Source organism: Bombina bombina, chromosome 3, assembly GCF_027579735.1.
Source record: "Bombina bombina isolate aBomBom1 chromosome 3, aBomBom1.pri, whole genome shotgun sequence".
Classification (NCBI taxonomy): Eukaryota; Metazoa; Chordata; class Amphibia; order Anura; family Bombinatoridae; genus Bombina; species Bombina bombina.
The window spans coordinates 395,274,409-395,292,541 of record NC_069501.1 but is presented as its reverse complement, the minus strand read 5'-3'; the positions used below and the strand labels follow the sequence as shown (position 1 = coordinate 395,292,541).

The 18,133-nt window shown below is 38.4% G+C and overlaps 1 long non-coding RNA gene across 1 annotated transcript; it reads right to left on the bottom strand.

The window, feature by feature from the left end:
* Positions 1-5,512: 5,512 nt before the first annotated feature.
* On the bottom strand, positions 5,513-5,958 carry LOC128651663 (uncharacterized). The gene is made up of 2 exons (XR_008401151.1): positions 5,706-5,958; positions 5,513-5,625 (listed from the first exon to the last, which is right to left on the bottom strand). It is a non-coding gene; the product is annotated as an uncharacterized LOC128651663 (long non-coding RNA).
* Positions 5,959-18,133: the final 12,175 nt, after the last annotated feature.

The window sequence follows — 18,133 nt, the reverse complement described above, 5'->3', positions numbered from 1 at the left end:
AGCCGGAATCAGGAACAAGGAAAACAGCAGAGTCAGGAACAAGCCAGGGATCAGGAACCAGGAAGGAGTCAGGCAGCCAGGTAATACACAGGAACTCTCACAAACAGGTCTGAGACAACGCAAAGGCAAAGCATACTGAACAGAGGCCCTTTGAATAATAAGTGATGACATCACAATTCTGAGACTGCATCCTGTCTCACACGGATGATGCACACCAATCTGGCCATAAAAGGAAGTGCAGGAAATGAGCAGCATCCCCCACAATGCACCATAGTCAGCAAGAGAGGTGAGTAAAATGGCTGCCAGCAGCACATGGCAAACAAAACAGGGAAAAACCCCTGACAGTAACAATGTATCAGTCAGTAATGAAGGGGTTAACCAGGTAGCGTAGTGAGACAGGCAGGGATCAGCAACAATAAATCAGTCCAGCAATTCAGGGGTTAACCAAGTAGCGAAGTGGGACAGGCTGGGATCAGCAACAGTGTATCAGTCCAGCAAACAATCTATCACACCCAGGAGTACACAAAGTAGCACCTATACTTGGGCAGTGATAGATTGTTTGCTGCCCATTTAAATACCTGAGGATTGGCGCCACAGGACCGGTCGGCATCAGGAGCACGCCTCCAGAGCCAACACAGCCCTAGGCAACGAGCAGTAAGGAGACGCTGCGCCCCTAGCAACGGCTAGAGTGGGGCAGCATGACAATCAACAGTTTGGGCTCCATTTATTAAGCAGCAGATGCTTCTTCTTAGCCTGAAACAGAAGCACCGGTCATAAGACCGATGCACCTTAACTTGTCTGCCACCTTTTTAGGTTGCGGATTAAAATCATCCCGATCCTCTTTCAAATGTGTTAAGAAGTAGGGTTTATGCTACCGCAGAGACCTGAAGTTGCTCTTTTTCATATTTTCCCCTCTAAAACGCCAAAAACGCAATCTAAATTGATCATTTTTGTTTTGGCTGCAATGAAGCTCTGCATAGCAAGAGCCTGGAAACAGTCTGCACCCCTGACATCTAGGCAGTAACTGAGACACTAAAATACTTTGCCAAAATGGAACAAAGTTTCTATATAAATCTGGATGAAGAGGTTCTGTTCTGGAATATTTGGGAGCCCTGGTTTCATTACCAAGAGGTTCTATAAAGAGTCTATAATGCCTAATTCACTTCCTGTATCGCGTTAGAGAATACCGGTCATTTGATTTATTCTTTCTACTCACATGATCTATTCTATATTACTGAACTTCCCCTCCCCTCCACCCTCCTTCCTCCCTTCACCCCACCTGGAAAGATTTCATGGAATCAAGTCTAAATGAGTTAGACTTGCTAATTATCTATCAGTTGTCACAGTAAATATTCAATGTGGTAGTACAGATCATTGAGTTTTATTGTTGTGATTATAATGTTTTTGTATGCAATATTATGATGTTTAATGTATATTGTTTTCTTAATACATGGACTCTGCTAATCTCCACCTGTAGTTGTTGAAGAACTCATAGAACAACCTAGGTCTTGAACGTTCTAGGATCACTTTTCCTCAAGATCAAAATAGTTGGACTTTGTTGCTTAAGGACTGTAACACACACTAACTTTAAGTTAGATTTTGTAGAACAAATATATGCAAAACAGTTGTTATAGCAGACCATATAAATAAAGGTTGTGTCTCACATAATCTATAGTGGGTATTTTATCTGGAAATACACACATATAAACTGAGTGAGTGGAGTTTAATATGAGAGTTAAAACTGTTGTGGCCAATAAGTGAGTTAGATTGTGGTTCTCACTAAAAAGTTGTAATTGAATGAAATAACAGTTTTAACTCTAAAGGTTTAGGACTGCATAGCAAAAATATGATAAAAGGAAAAATATGGGTTTGTAGCAAACAATAAATATGAGGCAAAAATTACAAAAGAGATAATGTCCAGAAAACAAAAGAAAAAGTAACGTTTTTGTGAAAAAATGTAAAAGTGACAAAATAGTTTTATGACAAAAATATATAAGATGATATGTCCAGCAATGACTCACCTCCGGAGGGAGAAAAAGTAGCAATGGTGGTTCAGTGATTGTTTTTAAGGCAAACCGCTGAAGTAGTTTGAGGGGAGAGCAGCTTACAGAGCTGCAGCGTCCTGTTCTGTGTAAACCGGAAGTGAAGGTCCGTGAAACCGGAAGTGGATAGATGACACGCAAACAGCGTGTGTTCAGTAGCACAGAGGGAAGTCAGAGTCCTCAGTGAGAGCGGCTGTGCAGGGAAGCATGCAACTTCAATACCAAGCAAGGTATTGAATGTTGCAGGCTCCTTTATAGCCAGGACTCAGTTAGGGATATATCTTTTAAAGAGACAGGCATTTGGTATTATGACAGGGTACCCCCTTTAAGGAACCACTCCGTGGTTCATGGTTTCGGTCTAGATGGATGTCGACGGTGAAACAGAGACACTAGTCTTGGGGCTGAGAGATTAACTGAGGGCTCCCAGGAATCCTCCTCATGGGGATAGCCCTTCCAGTGGATCAGATACTGGAGTCTACCGGATACTTTACGAGAGTCCAGGATGTTTTCAACCTCATACTCCACTTCAGGAGCTAGAGGGGGTTCATCCACAGAAGATGGTGAATGATTTCTGAGTGCCTGATATGGCTTGAGAAGCGAAACATGAAAGGTTGGGTGGATACGATAATGTGAAGGCAGAAACAAGATCACAGCGTTGTCATTGATAACCTTGGTTACAGGGAAAGGTCCAATAAATAGTTTGTTGAACTTGCGGCTAGGCACAGTGAGACGAAGGTTTCTTGTGGATAGCCATACCAAGTCACCAGGTTTATAGATAGGGGACGCTCTATGTCGGAGGTCATAATAATGTTTATGACGTGCTTGAGCCTTTTTTATGTTTTCTGAAAGTAATGTAAAGGATTCTGAGATGGAGTTAGTGAAATCATTTATTATAGGACAATCACTTTCCCTTTCGAGGGGTAAGTAGAATGACGGATGAAATCCGTAATTGGCATGGAAAGGAGTGTCTTTGATTGAAGTGTGATATGTGTTGTTATGTGCAAATTCAGCGATAGGGAGCAACTCATTCCAGTTATCCTGTTGTTGTGTGGAGAAACAACGGATATATTCCTCCAACCACTGGTTGGTACGCTCCGTCTGCTCGTTGGTCTGGGGGTGAAAAGCAGATGATAACCTTTGATCAATCTCAAGGGTTTTACATAGCTGTTTCCAAAGGCGCGAGGTGAATTGTGTCCCTCTGTCTGTTGTGATAGAAGAGGGTACTCCATGTAATTTGATTACATTTTTTAGCAACAACGTCACTGTTTCCATACTGGTGGGCAGTTTATGGAAAGGGACAAAATGAGACATTTTCGTCAATAGATCAACCACTATCATAATTGTTTTGTTACCACCGGATTTGGGAAGTTCAACTATAAAATCTATGGCTATCTCACTCCATGGTCTTTTGGGTATAGGAAGAGAAAGGAGATAACCTGGGGGGTGTCTTCTATCTTTTTTACATGTGGTACATGTCTTACAGGTAGAGATGTGTTTTTGTACATCACAAATCATTCTGGGCCACCAGTACAATCGCTTTAGCAATCTGTGAGTCTTGTTAACTCCTGGGTGTCCAGAGAATTTCGAATCATGTACCTGTTCAAGTATAAATGATCTCATGTTTGGAGGGATATATGTCTTACCTTGATAACAGAGTAACCCATCAGATTTAGGAGTTAGATTATATGTATCCTTTGTTGTATCGATGTCTTGTTCACTTTTTAATTTAACTGTGAAATCTATGATACCACCTAAAATAAAGTTAGGGGGAATAATAGTACCTGTGTGAGGAACCTGATGGGGTTTTGGAGGCAGCCTGGATAGGATGTCTGCTTTTGTGTTCAGGGAAGCCGTCCTATAGGTGATAATGTAGTTGAACCTTGAAAAGAATAAACTCCATCTGACCTGTCTAGATGTGAGTGTTCGATTGGTTTTGAGAAACTGTAGGTTTCTATGATCGGTATAGATAATAATAGGTTCAGCGGTTCCCTCTAATAAATGTCTCCAATTAACTAGGGCACTTTTCATGGCGAGAAGTTCTTTTTTCCCCTACATGATAGTTTAGTTCAGAAGATGTGAGGACACGGGAGTAATATGCTATTGGATGTAATTTATTGGTGGTTTTGGATTTTTGGGAAAGTACAGCCCCAATAGCATATTCAGATGCATCTACTTCAAGTGTATACTGAGAGAGTGGGTCAGGATAAGCAAGAATAGGAGCTGTAGTAAACGCATGTTTTAAATAATTAAAGGCATCATTAGCTGAGGGGGACCACACAAAAGGTATATGATCTTTAGTAAGATTAGTGAGGGGTTTAGCAATGTGAGAGAACCCTTTAATAAACTTTCGATAGAAATTCGAAAACCCTAGAAATTTCTGGACATTCTTTTTATTACGTGGTATGGGCCAATCAATTATTGCTTGAACCTTTGAATTTTCCATCTGAATCCCTTTTGATGAGATATGGTACCCCAGAAATGTGATATCATTACTATGAAATATACATTTCTCAGCTTTCACGTAAAGTTTATGTGCTTGTAAACGTGCCAAGACTGTTCTTACGTGTTTTATGTGTTCTGTCAGATTGTTAGAAAAGATTAATATATCATCAAGATATATTACCAGGAAGGTGTCCAATATATCTCTGAATATGTCATTAATATAACGTTGAAACGTTGCAGGGGCATTACATAGCCCAAATGGCATTACCGTGTACTCAAAGAGTCCGTACCTCGTACGGAACGCCGTCAGCCACTCATCACCTGAACGCATACGAATGAGGTTGTAAGCACCTCTGAGGTCGAGTTTAGTGAACATGGATGACCCATTTAATCTTTCTATAAGTTCAGGGATGAGCGGCAGAGGATAACGGTCTTTCACAGTACGTTTATTGAGCTCACGGTAATCCACAATCGGCCTGATGGTTTTGTCTTTGTTAGTCACAAAGAAAATGCCCGCACCTGCAGGAGAGGTGGAAGGTCTTATGAATCCTTTTCTAAGGTTTTTATTTATGTATTCTTTGAGTCTTACTAATTCAGTTTGGGATAGAGGGAAGATGTGCCCATATGGGATGTCAGACCCTGGTATAAGTTCTATGGGGCAATCATACTCTCTATGGGGTGGTAGAGATTCTGCTTCTACTTTATCAAATACTAATGAGAAGTCATGATACTGATGTGGTATTAACCCTTCATCTTGGTTTAGGTGGAGTATAGAGTGAGAAAGTAGACAAGTATTTTTGCAATAGCATGAGTTAAATTCTATTGTATTTTGTTTCCAATGAATCATTGGTTGGTGTTGTCTTAACCAGTGCAGCCCGAGTATGACCGGGAACATTGGAGAGGTGATGATATCAAAAGAGATATACTCTTGGTGGTTATTGTGAATGTTAACAAGTATGGGAATCGTTTGGTGTGTGATGGGACCTGTGGATAGACAATTACCATCAATCAAACGTACTGCAACTGGATTTTCTTTCACAACAAACGGTATATTTTTATTTTTTACTATAGAGGAATCAATGTAATTGGCATAAGCGCCAGAGTCCACAACGGCTTCAAGGTTTAGTCGCTGTCTTTCCCACTGTAACGAGATGGGAACTAATAAGTAAGTTGGTTTATGAGTAGAAAGTGTAAAATTGTGAAGAGCACAAACTGACTCACCAGATTTCTGTCTCTTCAGAGATGGGCAGTCCGTGACTGAATGGTCCTTGGAGGCACAATACATGCAGAGAGCATGTTCCTTGCGATGAGACTTTTCCTCTGGGGTTAGCGGTCCTTTAATGAACCCAATATCCATGGCCTCTGCATTACCCCTTGGGCTATATGTCACAGGACGTGAAGGATGATATCTAGTTACAGTGTCATGTGTTTGTTTTTCTAATCTCCTCTCTCTGAATCTCCTATCAATCTTAATAGTAAGGGCCATTAATGCCTCTAAAGAATCTGGGAGATCAATTCTAACTAATTCATCTTTTATGGGGTCTGATAGACCTAATCTAAATTGATTAATTAATGAGATTTGATTCCATTGCGTGTCTCTTTGCCAGATCTTGAACTCAGATATGTAGTCTTCCACATATCTTTTATTCTGCTTTAGATTACGTAATGTATTTTCTGCTGTCAGTTGTTTATGAGGGTCTTCATACAGATCAGACATTGCTCTAAAAAATTAATCAACTGATTCAAGTATGGGGTCATTAGATTCATACAGGGAGTCTGCCCAAGCACGGGGTTCTCCTTTTAAATAGGATATTATTGTCAGAATTTTAATTCTTTCAGTAGGGAATGTTTTTGGTTTTAATGTAATAAACATTCTACAGGCATTGTAGAACTGTCTAAAAGTTTTTCTATCGCCTGAGAAATGTTCTGGGGGGCTGATAGGCGGTTCAGGAGGAACAGGAGGAGAGTTAAACCCTTCTTTTATAATCCCTTTTAGGGTTAAATTCTCTGAGTGTAATTCTCTAAGACCCTGTGTCAACTGATCTACTTTATGGGAGAGTTCCATGACATGAGCCTGTAGGTCAGCAGGGTTCAGCATTCTGTTTTTAAGGCTTGGTATTCTGTAACACACACTAACTTTAAGTTAGATTTTGTAGAACAAATATATGCAAAACAGTTGTTATAGCAGACCATATAAATAAAGGTTGTGTCTCACATAATCTATAGTGGGTATTTTATCTGGAAATACACACATATAAACTGAGTGAGTGGAGTTTAATATGAGAGTTAAAACTGTTGTGGCCAATAAGTGAGTTAGATTGTGGTTCTCACTAAAAAGTTGTAATTGAATGAAATAACAGTTTTAACTCTAAAGGTTTAGGACTGCATAGCAAAAATATGATAAAAGGAAAAATATGGGTTTGTAGCAAACAATAAATATGAGGCAAAAATTACAAAAGAGATAATGTCCAGAAAACAAAAGAAAAAGTAACGTTTTTGTGAAAAAATGTAAAAGTGACAAAATAGTTTTATGACAAAAATATATAAGATGATATGTCCAGCAATGACTCACCTCCGGAGGGAGAAAAAGTAGCAATGGTGGTTCAGTGATTGTTTTTAAGGCAAACCGCTGAAGTAGTTTGAGGGGAGAGCAGCTTACAGAGCTGCAGCGTCCTGTTCTGTGTAAACCGGAAGTGAAGGTCCGTGAAACCGGAAGTGGATAGATGACACGCAAACAGCGTGTGTTCAGTAGCACAGAGGGAAGTCAGAGTCCTCAGTGAGAGCGGCTGTGCAGGGAAGCATGCAACTTCAATACCAAGCAAGGTATTGAATGTTGCAGGCTCCTTTATAGCCAGGACTCAGTTAGGGATATATCTTTTAAAGAGACAGGCATTTGGTATTATGACAAGGACTGACATAAAACCTTGTTCATTCTGATTATATGGTCCTTTGAATTTGTTTACATTACTGTATATGTCTACACTATGTTATTATAAATTGTTGTGACTTTTTTTTTATATATATCTTTTTATTAACCAACAAACAGGCATGATTATACAATAAAACAAAACAGAACATGGGAAGGTTATCAATATCACTAGTCAGTAATTAATTACAGACATAGTATCAAACAAAACACAATATTCCATAGTAAAAAGAAAGAAAATAAAACACAGCAAGACATACATCCTCTGTAGATATATACTTTTAGAATTCCTTCCAGAAATATATATTTGATCCTTAAGTTCCCAAAATAAGAATGACAAATATCCCAAACATACCTATTTGTTGGAGTTTTTACTATTCCAAGAAAAGAGAAAAATAAAATGAATAGAATAAAAAAAAAAAACTCTCACAGTCCTCGACCCCCCCCCGAACTCACTCCACCCTACAATATATGCTTCCATTCCACCGGATACCAGTCAGTAGTAAGAATCGCAAGGATGAATTCTGACGATTGCCTCATAGGGTGGAGAATTTAAAGTTGAAATGCTAGCAGGAAGGATATAAGAACCTTATCTTATTTATTCAGAAAAAAAATCACTTTGTTCTCAGAAGTGGACAAAGCGTTGTATTGCTCCACACCGCTATTCGTAGTCTAATTTCTTTTAAAAAAATACTGAAACTGGGACTATGCTTCTCCTTCCAAGATTTCAGGATAAGCTGCCTCGCAATGAGAATGGCTGTATTAATCAAATATCTGTTCAGAATTCAGATTGTTAAATAAAAAAAATATGATATTGATTCAACATAATTTTGGTATCCATAAATTTATTCAGCCAGAAACCGATTCAAGACCATAGTTTTTGTATCTTAGGACATTGCCAGAAACAGTGGAGAAGATCCGCTTCCCATGAACGACATCTGGAGCATGAAATTCTATTAAAGTTATTCCATTTTGATCTCATGAGAGGGGTTATATATGATCTATTTATTAGCTTCATATGGGCCTCTTTCCAAGTTATTGATACTGTATACTGGTTAATTCTAATAAAAGCATTTTTAAAATCATCAAATTGGAGATCCTGTAGTTCCTTAATCAATTTAGAATATAGCATCCTTAGATCCTTTTTACTCTGTTTTGATATGTAAGTATTATATAACAGAGCCGAGGAATGGAGGCCTGACTGATAAGTTTTAATCAACTCATCCTTCACACCCAAAGAGCACTGTTCTTTACTACAAATCTTCTTGACTGACAGAAAATGTATCACTTGGAGGTAGGCAAAAAAATCTTTATCGCTCAGACTAAAATCTTGAACCAGCTGATTGAATAATTTGATCATGTTTTTATCGTCATCTAAAAAATTGAATAACAAATTTAAGGCCCTTCCGAGCCCATTTATGAAAGATTTTGGAGTCCAAACCAGGCTTAAATTCCGGGTTCCCTTGTATAGGCAGAAAGGAGTAGGACAGATTATCTATAGATAGCCCTTTGCAGATTTTATTCCAGGCCTTAACTATATTAAGAAATGTATACTTGGGAATGAAATTTTTTAAACTTTCAATTCTAGGAATATATAGAATAGCTTTGAGGGAGTACGGGAAAATAAGATTTTCATCTACTTGATAACTTGTGATATAGTCTGAACCTGTTAACCAATCTAAAGCAATTTTGGCCATACTTGACCAGTTATGTATTTTAATATTGGGCAGTGCCATACCACCATCTTCTTTAGCACGGGTGAGCCTATAAATAGAAATGCAAGGGTTTCCTTTACTCCACAATTTTTTTTAGCATTGTGAATAAAATTTTCTTATATCTGGGGAAACTTCCGGGCAGCGGCCATGATAGGTCCAAAACTTTCAGCTCCTTCAACTCTTAGCACAAATCCTTTTTCTATCGCATTGCATACATCTCTTGGATTGAGGTTACGCAGCAAAGCTAGCTCTTTCATACGATTACATTATTTCTGGACCAGATGTAATATTTAGCATACCGGAATGATTTAGAGGTTGCGGCCTACCATCTCACCCTCCCCCTGGCAGGGCACTAGTTTGCCTCTGTCTTTAGAAAGCAGTGTTATTCCGCAAGACAATGCAAACACTCTTTTTAACAAGACACAGTATATAGCTAGAAAAACATAGTTTACCTCATCCCTGCCTAGTGTTTACTATCAAGCACCCGCTATGGAGATCCCTTCAAACTTCCTGGAGGAACTGCGCATCTTGCTTGTTAACCACCATGCCGCTTTAGAACACAAGCTCCACACAGCATTTGGGAACAGAAGCACTTACTCCAAGAACCCACCAAAACTGAGGCCTGCAAGATGGAAGGTGGGAGTGATGGTGCTCTGGGGCCCCAGCGTCTACATCCTACCTTTAGCATACCAGCGGGAGATAGAGAGTCTAGAGCTGTGGAAACAACAGTACAACATGATTCAGTGCTGGTGAAAAGTCCAGCGATCAATATGAAGAGCTCTACTAATCTACCTCAAGCCTATCCCATCATGTTAAAAGTGCTCCGATTAGAGGTGCTGCAGAACCGGGAGAAAATGGGGTGCAACTTGCAAGCGCTCCCAACGCAGAAACAAGATCGCAAATGTATTCACCCGATGTTGCATGCTACATACCCCCCTCCAGCCATGATGGGGCCACATGTGTTCCTCTGTGATGCAGTTCAGCCTCTGCCGGGTCTGCTGTGGCCGCATTTGCATCTCCACTTTTCTTGGGACCCAGGAGGCTTGCTTTCCCTCCGTGACCAGAAGACAACCAGACTACTGGTAATTTAGGTGGGTCACAGATGACTTGTCACGGTACAATCTATTGACTCTGGCATCAGGAGTATGATAAGTTTTACATAAACTGCTGAACATTAACACATAGATTTTAAGTCTATACTAAGCATTGCTCACACTGTTTTCTGCTGGAGGACCGGATTTTCTTAAAGGGACACTGTACCCAAAAATTTTCTTTTGTAATTCAGAAAGAGCATGCAATTTTAAGCAACTTTCTAATTTACTCCTATTATCAATTTTTCTTCATTCTATTGCTATCATTATTTGAAAAAGAAGGCATCTAAAGCTTTTTTTTGGTTTCAGTACTCTGGACAGCACTTTTTTATTGGTGGATGAATTTATCCACCAATCAGCAAGGACAACCAAGGTTGTTCACCAAAAATGGGCCGGCATCTAAACTTACTTTCTTGCATTTCAAATAAAGATACAAAGAGAATGAAGAAAATTTGATAATAGGAGTAAATTAGAAAGTTGCTTAAAATTTGATGCTCAATCTGAATCACGAAATAATTTTTTTGGGTACAGTGTCCCTTTAAGTGAATTTGTATCTTAATAACCTATTGCAAATACATCTAGCTTGGCTTTAAATACTGCTGAAGCTGCACACTAATCATAGCTTATGAGTTCAACTTTCAATATTATTTTTCATCTTTTGGCATAATACATTTTGTGAATCTCATTTTGATGCTATAGCCTCCTCTATGTTGGGATGCATAACTGTCTTTACACTAACCTTGCTTATAGGGCAGGCTGGCCCTGCACCAATGTTATTATTCTGAGTTATATGCTCCTCTCTCTCATTCCGGTCCTGACGCCTAGGCGCGAATCTTACGCCTATTTAAATGTTGTCTTATCGATCTATCACTGCCCAAGTATAGGTGTTACCTTGTGTGCTCCTGGGTGTGATAGATCTTTTATACTCTAAATTATTTACTGCTGCTGAACTCTGCTTGCCTGAATACTCTGCCTGTTAACCCCCAAAATTGATGGATTGATTAACTTCTGCTGAACTCTGCTTGCCTGACTGCTATGCCTGGTAACCTCTAAATTGCTGGACTGATATACCGCTGCTGAACTCTGCTTGCCTTACCACTCTGCCTCTTTAACCCTTATTGTCCTAGATTTCCTCTCTGTTGCCAAACCCTGCCTGCCTGACCATTCTAGTGGTTTATCCCTGGACTGCTTTACCATTGCTGAACCCTGCCTGCCGGACCATTCTAATGGTTTGCCTTTGGATTGCTTTACTGTCGCCAAGCCCTGCCTGACCATTCTAGTGATTTGCCTTGGACTGCTCTGCCTCTGCCACTGGGGACTGTCCTGCCCATGGTGAGTACCATCTTCCTCATCTTCCTAACTTTCTCTGCTCTAGGATATTCCCTATCATTCCAGCTCAACGCCGGGATAACAAGACTACTGGCCGAGTTTGGTCTGATAGAGGAGTATCCCACGAACATTACAAGCAGCATTAGATTTTATATCTATGGCTTTAACTAATAGAATGGGTGGTCCAGATTATAAATCTGCTACATACTTTGTTGGGCTTATAAGCCACAGCTTGTTTCCTAGTAGCATCATTTAGTTAACCAGTATAACTCATTTCATGTCTCAAGAAAAATGTATACCATATCTCATACATTATAACAGTAAAGTGACCTAAAAATAGCTCTGGAGAAATTTCATCATGAAACCTAACCTCCTGGGTTAATACACTATCAACTTGGCCCTCCCCTTTACTCATACAATATTAGGGATCTCCTGAGTCACAGCTATGTTTCTTGTCAACAGGATTTATGTTACTACCAACTTTTAATTGAATAGTAAGTGTTTACACCATGTTTACTATGTCTTCCTTAAAGTTACCAGTTGCAGCATTATAAAAATTTAAAACCTGAGGTGAATGTAATGGGATCCATAAGTGGTCTCTCTTATTTTAGATAGCCTTCCGTTGATGTCAATTTTTTATAAAATGGTTTGGGGTCCAAGAGTGGCCTCCTAAATTGGTTGAGAAGGCTTAGATTATCTTTGGCATGTATATATTATGTCTCTGCATAGCACAATTGACATTACCAACTTTATGTTATGTAGCTAACGGATAATGTTGGCTACACTTTTGTTCCTCATGTATACTGTACAATTTACTTTGTCATAAGCATCCTTAGAAAGTGATTGAGCAATGCTTTACTGTTTTGTTTGTTTGCCAAAACTTTCTCTAAAAAAAAAAAAAATCTTATATCTATATATAAAGATTTTGGGAATAGTATTGTTTTTACCAAAGATATTTTTGCCAAGAGAGATATGGGAAGTCTTGACCAATCATGTAGAGAAGTTAAAATTTTGGTCCATAACTGCGAATAATTCAATTCGTACCATTGATTAGGGTCCTTGGAAAGCACTATTCCAAGATATTTTATATTTTCTGTTGCAAGGACAAAAGGGTTTTCTGTTAAACTGTTCTTATGTTTAATAATCCATAATATTTCTGACTTATTAGTATTTATTTTGTAACCTGAAAAGGAAATATATATTTTCAGAATATCAAGTGATTTTGGTATAGAATCCTTGGTGTTTCTCATATATAGTAAAATATCATCAGCATACAAAGATTATACATGATCTCTGCCCCCAATCGATACCCCCACTAGTTTGTCTCTGCAAAATGCTGCAAGAGATTCTAAACAAATGTTAAAAAGGAGTGGGGAGAGTGGACTGCCTTGTCTAGTCCTTTTCTGAAGATAGATATTTGGCGATTTATTGGCGTTGATGATAATAGAGGATGCAGGATTTTTGTAAATCAGTTTGATGAAATTAGAGAAGTGACCAGAGAACACATTTTTTTTTAGAGAAGTAAACAAGTGGTCCCATGAGATTGAGTCGAACATCTTTTCGGCATCTAAATGTAACACTCGTGGGATACTCCTCTATCAGACTAAACTTGGCCAGTAGTCTTGTTATCCCGGCGTCAAGCCGGAATGATAGAGAATATCCTAGAGCAGAGAAAGTTAGTGAGATGAGGAAGGCGGCACTCACCACAGGCAGGACAGTTCCCAGTGGCAACAGCAAAACAGTCCAAGGATGAACCACTAGAATGGTCAGGCAGGGTCTGGCAACAGCAAAGCAGTCCAAGGATAAACCACTAGAATGGTCAGGCAGGCAGGGTCTGGCAACAGTAAGGCAGTCCAAGGATAAACCACTAGAATGGTCAGGCAGGCAGGGTTTGGCAACAGTAAAGCAGTCCAAGGGCACACCACTAGAATGGTCAGGCAGGCAGGGTTTGGCAACAGCAATCAATTCAGCAGATTAAGAGTTAAGGCAGGTAGCGTAGTCATACAGGCAGGTTCAGCAACAGAGATCAATAATAGGGAGTTAGAAAGAACGATCTGTCACACTCAGGAGCACACGAAGTAACACCTATACTAGGGCAGTGACAGATTGTTAGGGAAACATTTAAATAGGTGCAGGATTCATGCCACTGAGCTCCGACCAACATCAGGAGCGTGCGGTGGTGACGTCAGCATTGCACGCATCATGAGCCGACACTGCCCCTGGCAACGAGCAGGGAAGGAAATGCTGCAACGGCTAGAGTGGCGCGGCGTGACACTAAAGTGATCAGCGTGAAGTCCCCTGATTCCTGTTTTTTACCTTCCTGTAATTGGTATTTACCACAATAGTACTCTATAAGCGTCAAGACTGTTCTAATATTTTTTATTGAGGTTCTCTCGTGCATGAAGCCAGTTTGGTCAGGATGTATAAGAAGATTAAGAGCTTTTTTAAGGCGATTGGCTATGATGGAAGCTAAAAGTTTGTAGTCACAATATAAGCAGCGAAATAGGGCAATAAGAATGCGGAGACTCAGGGTTCTTCTCCTTTTCTAAAATTAACACTATATTAGCTAAGGTATAGCTAAGGGCCAATTCATCAGGTTAAAAAGGAATTGCACTGATGATGAGGCCTTTGCTAGAGAGAGCGAAAATATGAGAGATGATCTGCTTAAAAGAGGTTATCACAAAAGACAATAAATCGAGCACTCTTGGAAGTGAGTCGTTTAGACAGAAAGAGTTTACTTCTTGATCAGAGGTTTTGGTCACAATCTAATTCACAAAAATTTGATGTTACAAAACCTACTTTTATAACCACTTACAGTGCTCAGTTCAGTGAGATATGTGACATTATAAAGAAACACCTTCCTATTCTCACTGCTGAGGATAGCCTCAAGGAATATGTAGCTAATGGCTGCAACTTTGTCTCTCGTAGAGGGTACACAATTGGCAATACTATCTCTCCAAGCTTGCTACGCAATAAACAGATAAAGGGAAATAGCTAGTTAGAAGTGAAAGGGCATTACAAGTTCCTCTACAGTAACTGCATTGCTTGTGGTTTAACTTTAGTTACCAAAAATTTCCAGTCATATGCCACTCAAAAAATCTATGATTTAGATTCCTATACCAATTGTCGCTCTACCTTTGTGATCTATTTAAAGGGACCCTAAACACCTTCTGTTTTCATTTAATTATTATTTTTTTAAAAAACATTTTGTTTTAGTTTTAAACATTATTTGTTTCTCCATATTTTTATCTTGCTTCTGCTCAATTATCTTTTATTTTGAATTTTACCACTAAACCACCGCCTACTGAATGCAGTGGTAGCCGCCATGTTGTAACGCATGTTGTATTGGATAATATGCCGACTCGATGTGCACTCCCTCCTTTACTTCCGCGTATGCGCATACGAAGAAAGCAACGTCTTAGCCGCTTCTATGAAGCGCGTTCTCATTAACTTTGTGAACGAGCTTCATAGATTTAGTGGAGTCAATTGCAGCCGTTTTCAGTTTCACTGAATGATAGCTGTGTGAGAGGACCGGCTTGTCAGTGATTATTGTTAGACAGGGTTTTGTGTTTTTTTTTTATTCATAATGTTTTTACAGTTTTTAAAATGCAAATACCTTTTATTTTTTTATTATAGGTGTTCAATTATTTTTTTTTTATTTTCTGACCGCTCCGTGCAGACATGGGTGAAAGTGATGCTGACAAAACTGTAAGTCTGCTTATTGCTGTGAGCGTGCACGCATATAGACATCGCGCTCACAGTATAACTAAAAAACTACTGCTGCTATAAAGTTTGCAGCTATAATCTTTATTGCTAAAGCATATCTTTTGAACTGGCCTCAGCTATTGTTTGTTATATAGCTGTAAGCTAAACATTCATTATCAATTATTAAAAAAATATAATATTTACTCACGCTCTCTGTTCTCATCTGAGCTGCTGGTCAAAGCCGTAAATCAAAAACTAAGGATAAGATTTTCAAAGGGTCCGATCTAAACAAACTCTGAAAGTAAAGAAAAAAATGTATGGCTTGAGCGGGACTCCGGGAGCTTAGAGAGAGTGGTAGAATGGTGACACAGCTTAGTGATAAAGATAACATAATATATTTATGAGACAGCAGTCGCCTCGCTGAGCTGTAACAGTGTGTTGGGGGATCCCTACCCATCCCTCTTTCCCTTGCACCATCATGTAACAGTGTGTTGGGGGATCCCTACCCATCCCTCTTTCCTTTTTACAGTCTAGAGTAAATATTATATTTTTTTAATAATTGATAATGAATGTTTAGCTTACAGCTATATAACAAACAATAGCTGAGGCCAGTTCAAAAGATATGCTTTAGCAATAAAGATTATAGCTGCAAACTTTATAGCAGCAGTAGTTTTTTAGTTATGCTGTGAGCGCGATGTCTATATACGTGCACTCTCACAGCAATAAGCAGACTTACAGTTTTGTCAGCATCACTTTCACCCATGTCTGCACGGAGCGGTCAGAAAGTAAAACAAATAAATAATGGAACACCTATAATAAAAAAATAAAAGGTATTTGCATTTTAAAAACTGAAAAAAACATTATGAATAAAAAAAAACACAAAACCCTAATGACAAGTGTTTAAGGTCCCTTTAAATAAATTGCACGGAGTGCAAAAAGCAATACATAGGGTGCACCTCTAGGGAGGGTAGGAGTAGGATAAGAGAACATCTAAAAAACATAGATAATGGTGTGGAATGCTCAGACCTTGCCAGACATTTCATTTATGTTCTCAATAAATCAGTGACAAGTCTAAAATGGCAGATTATTGATCACATTAAACCCTCTATTCGAGGGGGAGACAGAGTAGCTAAACTGACTTACAAAGAGGCATTTTGGATCTTTAAAATGCAAACCAGAATCCCTAAAGGATTCAATATTATTGGAGATATAATTAATTGTTGGAATCACTATTAGTACTTCATACTAGACTTATTTGACAGTCTGTTAAGTAATATACATATAGCCGAATAATGTATTTCACTGGTGAATGGTTAGTCAATTTTGTCACTATCTTGTAATATTACAGTTTTAGGCCTTGATGTTTACATAGGTTTTTTTTCTATTATGCAATTCCATTCCCTGGTATATAATGACTTGTGAAGTATTTAACATGGCTTTTTCCAATAGGTACATCCATCCCCTTGTTAAGAATGAATTGTAAAATATACATTACATTACATAAGGGAATTAATATTGTGGGTATGTACTTAGTGCATTTTAATATTAGGTTAAAGTTCAGCTGTTATAGCTTATAGGTCCTTTTCATATATTACCAGGGTTTTAATACATTTTGTTCAATTCTAACTTTTTTATATTCACTTGCAATGGCATTTAAGCCTACTGGCATATATATTCAAATTGCCTAAATATTTGTAAGTTCATAATTAATTAATTCTTGCATGTGTATTGAACAATGTATTTGTTTAAGTTAAAATTGCTTCTTTAAATAAGTCTAACACAATTCTATTGGTCTGTCCCTTTAAATTTAACTTCAGGGGTGTGTATCACCTGAGGACACAGGTGTATTTAAGTAGCTCTTATTACTTGCACAAACTATGTTCATGACTAAGGCATATAATATACTGCTGAAACGCGTAGGACAATCTAACTATTTTCCCAGAATGTTGGGACTTTGTTTATAACTATTTTTTTAAACATTGCACGTTTTTTTCCTAATAAATGCTGATTTGACTTACGCCTGGAAGGTTTGCTGGATCTTCATTGTCGTTCATTCTATATTAGCTAAGGTAAAAAACTTAGATGACATCTCATTTTGTATGTAATATTTGTTGAAGGGAAAGGACAAGAGTCACATGCTCTATTAAGATCTTATAAAACTCTGACAGAATCTGGTCTAGGCCAAGAGCTTTCAAATTTGCTATTAATGGCTTGTACAATTTCATCCTGTTAAATTTCTCTATTCAACTCTACAAGCACCTCTGCAGAGATTTTAGGAAGATCTACTGACTGCAAGAAAAATTCCTTGTTAGTTAAAGATATGTGCTCTTGTGTATAGATCTTCTGGAACTGTTGGAAGAAGATATCCTGGATCTCTTTAATATTCTTCGAGCGGTACTCACCAGCTCTAATTGCTTCAATAAGGTTCTTTTTTTTCCTACTTTTCACTATATTAACTAGAAATTTAGAGGACTTGGGCCATATTTATTGAATATAGCTTTAATTTTAATCTCTGCTTTAACTATCTGTTGGTTAAAAAAGGCTTTTCTTTTGAGTTTTGCCTTTTGCTATTCCTCCCAGTTATCTTTATTCTCTGATGTTGAATATAAATTATATACTTATTTCTGAGTTGATTGGCTTATTGGAGTTCTCTAGCTTTCCATATCCTTTTTTTAACCATATATGCCTTAATCTCTCCTCTGAGGACAGCTTTTGCGGTTTCCCAATGTGTCTCTGGTTTAGATTCGTATTCCTGGTTAATCATTTTAAACTCTAGCCACCTCTCAATTAGCCAATTCCTAAAACCTAAATCATTTACAAGATATGTAGGAAAGAAAACATTTCCTACGCATTTTCATATAACTTCTTACTGTTAATTGACAA